The sequence below is a fragment of the Phyllostomus discolor genome, chromosome 5, assembly GCF_004126475.2.
Source record: "Phyllostomus discolor isolate MPI-MPIP mPhyDis1 chromosome 5, mPhyDis1.pri.v3, whole genome shotgun sequence".
Classification (NCBI taxonomy): Eukaryota; Metazoa; Chordata; class Mammalia; order Chiroptera; family Phyllostomidae; genus Phyllostomus; species Phyllostomus discolor.
Genome location: NC_040907.2, coordinates 105,504,509 through 105,510,025, shown reverse-complemented (window position 1 = coordinate 105,510,025; position 5,517 = coordinate 105,504,509).

Here is a 5,517-nt window from a genome sequence, read left to right as displayed (position 1 = left end):
TCACATCTCCTGTTTGGAAAGGGCATTTGAACTACAGTTCTATAGATGTAATAAGCTTTTGGGGGGTGAGCAATGAGAGGCATAGGTTTGCTTATGAGTCTGATACAACAGTTTAGGGGACACATGGTAGAGACACTGTATGTCTTGTTCATGTAGACAGTGTTACACATCCAATCTACTCTTAAAGCCTGATTCAGAGGATATTGGTACCTCCCCTCCATTTTGGGAGCTGCTCAGTGGAGATGCAAGTGATGTAAAAATTCTATATTTGGTAATCCTCTCAGAGTACAATATGAAGTGTATCTTGGTTGAATGTCCAGGTTTTGAGGACATTTCTTTTTTCTAGGCAGCATGTGGCTCCTTGGAGACCAGAAAGCAATGCTGCTTGAGTGGTCACACTTCTCCCAACCTTCCCAGACTTGCCATTGTTATGTTTCTTTTTTTTTCTTTGAATCAGAGCTAGTTAACTTAGTTGAGATTCTTTTGAATTATAAATCAAGATAGCTTAATCATTAAGGGAATGTGTTGTTTTATGTAAAATGAAATAATAAACTTAAGGCAAAGTTGGACCCAAGCACTCACACAATGTCATCATGACTATCTCTTGCAATTATTCTTTCACTTTGTGGTGCCAGAATTACTACCAATAGCTTTAGACTTACATACCACATATTTAGCAATGGTAGCCAACGGCCAATAAGAGCTTCTCTTTAGTAAGGGTTCTCACAAAAGTGTCATGATTAAATCTTCCTCTATGAACATAATCATGCCTGAATCCCTAGAGAAGTCAGTATGACCACAGAGATGAACCATACTAAATAGTTACCCCTGCAGCTGGGGGACAGAAAGGAAGGGAGGCAAGAAGCCCATGTGGATACATAACAGGAAAGAAGTAAGTTACTCAAATGAAAATTGACATACTGTCACAAAAAGGGAAGAGAATGGACTCTAGGCAGATGAAACAAATGGCCACCATATGCATCTGGGGAATTCCCATTCCCTTCACAGAGTGAGGGAGCTTTGAATCCTTGGATCTTACAACACCCCACTCTTCTCATTGGACCAGAACATAATCTCCTTTTTCCTTAGCACTTTGTTTCCAGCACTTAATGGCATTTATAAATTTTGGATTCATTTTAGGCAAATATAATGCACAGGTCCACAAACTACTTTAAAGCTAGAATCTCATTTTATCTGCTACTCTACCCCTACTGCTTAGGGTATTGCTACCTTTTACACAGATATGCTGGATTAAATATTTTAAATTTATAGCATATTTCCAGTGCCATTATTTATATAAAAAGAGCATTTTCCCATATCCACAAAAAGTCTCCTGACTCAATCTATTTAGGTGCATAGGTGGGAAAGATGTACTAGTCAACCAAGCCCTTAAGGGACAGTCAGATCTTAAAAGTTGCTCCCCTGTGGGATGACAGAAATATATAAAGAGGCTCCTGACATAATCCCAAAAGCCTGGGCACCCTCTGGCTTCTGGGAAAGGTCTTTTATCTGCTTTTTCAAAATTCCTGGATACTTTCTTTCCCACTGATGACATTCCCTCTCCCCCTGTGGTGGTGAGGCCAGAGCCCACTGAGGGGCTGGCGTGTTGATGATCCTTCATCTAGGCCACTTTTTTAGTTACTGTTCTTTCTACCATGTGAGAGCATCTCCACACATATGACTTAGAATGACAAAAACATGATGTACTGTGGAACTTCAGAGTCCATTTGGAATAGTAAAACAGATATTAAATTTGCTCATGCCAGGTCTATGGCACCAAGAGCCCAAAGGGCTGCCTGTAGACCTTACCTTCTAGTTAGGATGAACCCATTTGAAAGAAGTCCTAAGGGCAGGGACAGCCTTTTTTAACAAGAAACCCTCTTTACTGGTAAGCTAAGGAGCTGTGTCTCTGTAGGTCAGCTTCCTCCAGCACAAATGCCAGACACAGATGCTCTGGATTACAGGATTAGAAAGAGGATCCCCAAATCCCATGTGTCAGAGTGTGTGAGCCTTGGAGTCTGACCAGAAAAGACTGGAGCCAGCTGGTTTTTTTTTTTTTTAATTTTTAATCAAACTGTGCATGGCTGACAAGGGTCAGGTACTACCAACTATGGAAAACACATTAAGTGCAATTTTTGCCCCTCAAGCTGATGGGCACTGATGAAGAAGCTGAGCCTGCAGTGTCCAGAGCAGAGTGCTATGGGGATACTTCAGGCAGTGTGGTTTGGTGGAAAGGGAGTTTGTTCAGTAAATATGGAAGATTAGCATGTAAAAGTTTATGTGAAAATCTGAACAGTTAGTCACCATCCTGGACAAGGAGGTGTACAACCTAGGAGGTGGGGGTCCAGGATTGAGCCAGAACTTGAGCTCAGGATATCGAGCAATATCTTTCCTATTTCTCCCCTCTTACAAGGTCCTTGGGAGCTTGCTTTCCTCCCCTTTGGCCTCCTAAGCACGGAGAAGAAAACTTGTAATCTGTGGTTTACTTTAAGCTCAGGCTGAGGCTCAGCTGTGGCTGGCTGCCCATGTATGTCACAGGGAGTCAACTGCTTTGAGAAAGGTCTTGCCCTGCAGTGGAACAAACCCTGTAGGGTCAGAAAGGCAGCCCTTGCCCTGGCCTATACTCAGCAGCCTTGGATAAGTCACTACTATCCTCTGGTTTCATTTCTCCCCCTCTGAAGGTAAGGAGCTGAGAAGCCTTCTAGATTCCTTATTCTGTGATTCTGTGATTAACACTTTCAATGCCAGAGGCTTAGGCTTTGTGTCAAATCAGATGTTGCTAATCACCCACAGCCACAGAATTGGCAAGAAGCAGTGTCAGGAATACAAGCTGCCCCACCTCAACCACACACAACACTTCTGATTCTAGGACTATGGTCATTTATTTACCCTTTTTAAAATTAAATTTTATTTTTAAATTCAGTTTATTGGGGTGACATTGTTTCATGAAATTATATAGATTTCAAGTATAGAGGAGAGAAAATGGCAGCGAGATAGGTGGGAGTGGAGTCCACTTCCCCCTGTGCACAGGTGGAACACATGGATGATCTGCTGAGGAACAGTGTGAACAGCCAATGGTATCCCAGCATATATGGAGTTTAAGGCCAAAATTGTAGAGGACATTGAAAAATCAGATGGTAAGGATATTGCTTTGGGATGATAAAGTCCCTGGGACCAGCACAGGGACCAGGGCAGTTGCAGCCCCATGCCCAGTGACTGTGGGGCCTGCTGAAGGATTCTTCGAAGACAACCAGGTCAATGGTTCCCTCCCCTGTCAAACAGGGAGGATAGAGTGGCACCAGGGTGGACCTGGATGATTGAAATCCCTGAGGGTAATGAAGATGAAGTGGTGAGGGGAATAAAGCACAGTGGTGGTGTTTACCATCTGAGACTGTGGATGACAGCTGGGTCATTACAAGAGAAATTGGGAAGCCAGGTGACACCTGGAGAAGGGAGAAGAGTTAGGCTATGTGAGAGGTCAGGCACTTTTTAGGGGTGGCAGTCTTGAACAGGGGGAATTTGTTTTTAAAAAAGGCTCTTGGTGGCTGTTTAGGGAAATCTCTCACAGTGGCAACCACTATCTCATCCACTGCACCCCTACAGCCATCGAAGCCTCGGCAGTGGGCCTCCCTTGATGTCACGACTGTGGTCCAGCTCCTGCCCTCCTTCCCACCACATCAGCAGAGGTCAGCTACCTGCACCCCCTTGGCCCCAGCAGCGTGAGCCTGACCCAGCCACTGCAGCAGCTATGAACCCCATCCACACAGCCGCTGCCTCAGCTGGAACAGGGGTCATGTGGCCAGGCATGTCACCCAAGTGGTGCACACCCCCACCTGCTGCCACAGTTGTGGCAGCGCCCCCACTCTTTGGGCTAACTGGCTGGCTAAGATGAAGGAGGAGGCAACCCACGTAGAGGGGAACACCAGAGTTCAGGGAGCTAGCAGTCCCCAGAAAGGGTTAACTCAGTGGGGGAACCAACTACCCTGAAGAGACTTTGAGAGTGCTCAGCACCTAGGGCAGCAGAGTGAGAAGGTGGTATATGAGTTGCCACTAATTGATGTACCTCAAGGACAGCACAACTGGTGGACTGAAGGAGCCAGCCTGGCACAGATGGGCAGTGAACTGAGGAACTGGGCTGGAGGCTGGGCAACTGTGAATATTGCAGCCCAGACCTGGTCCCAATCCTCACAAAACCATAGGAAGGGAAAAAATGAAACCCACCCCCCCTCAGCCTGTGGCAGCCAGGAAGACCAGCAAAAGACCATTGGCCAGTTTAAAGTGAGCAGGAAGTCTTTCTTTCTTTCTCCCTTTCTCTCTCTCTCTCTTCTTTTTCCTTCCTTCCTTCCTTCCTTCCTCCCTTCCTTCCTTCCTTCCTTCCTTCCTTCCTTCCTTCCTCCCTCCCTCCCTCCCTCCCTCCCTCCCTCCCTCCCTTCCTTCCTTCCTTCCTTCCTTCCTTCCTTCCTTCCTTCCTTCCTTCCTTCTCTTTCTCTCTCTCTTTCCTTTTTTTCTTTTTTCCCCACAGGTAAGACAATAAGACCTAGAGCTGTGAAAGGACCAGAGTCAGACCCAAAGAGGGATCATCCCAACAACTGAGGAACTGAGGCAAATTTCATTTTGCTAGTCCAGAGAATTTGCAAGTTATTGTTCATTTCTATAATTATTATTTTCATTATTTTTACTTCTTTTTTTATTAGTATTTTTATTTATCTTCTTTCTGTTTATTTTTCTTCATTTTGTTTGTTTAATTGCATTGTTTGACTGGTTTTTCTTGTTCTCTCTTTCACAGTGTATTTTTACTTTTTGTACTTTCACTTCACTTGTGTTCTAATAGCACATTATTCTAGGTCTTGTACTTCCTATTCTTGTTATTTAGATCACATAGATTCTGTCATATGATTGTTGTTCCATTACTATTATAAATAATTGTTGTTCCATACAATTGTAAATACTACACAGCACCCCCCAGCCCCAGATTTTAGCCTCTTTCACTGTCTTCTGGAACTGTATTATTATTGTGGTTAACTCTATTCTCTCATGAACTATGCCTATTTTCTATTCTTTACTCTCACTGTATTTCCTAATCTGACCTCCCACAAGCTCACTGTTTTCTGGATTCAACTCACAATCCTTCACCTCTCTGACAAGAGCCTTATCTTTTTTCAACACTTTCTACAAAGTAGCTACTTGAGTGAAATATCACAGTTAACACTATACTATCAAAAAGAATCCTATCTCTTCTTTGTGTGTTGTTATTTTATATCCCAGAGAATACACTCCTACTGTATTAATCCATTTTGCCTTCCCACTCCAACTGATCACATACAAGAGTACTCGGGAGCTGTGAACAACAATATACCCGCTAGAAGACAGACGTGACCAACAAAGGAACCATGAAGAGATAATAAAATAAGATGGTGAAGGAGTGAGTGGAAGCCAACTAACCTCCACCCAGGACTAATATGGAAATAAAACTAAATTGTGGAGATATTACCAAGAATAAAGAACTGAACAATAGTG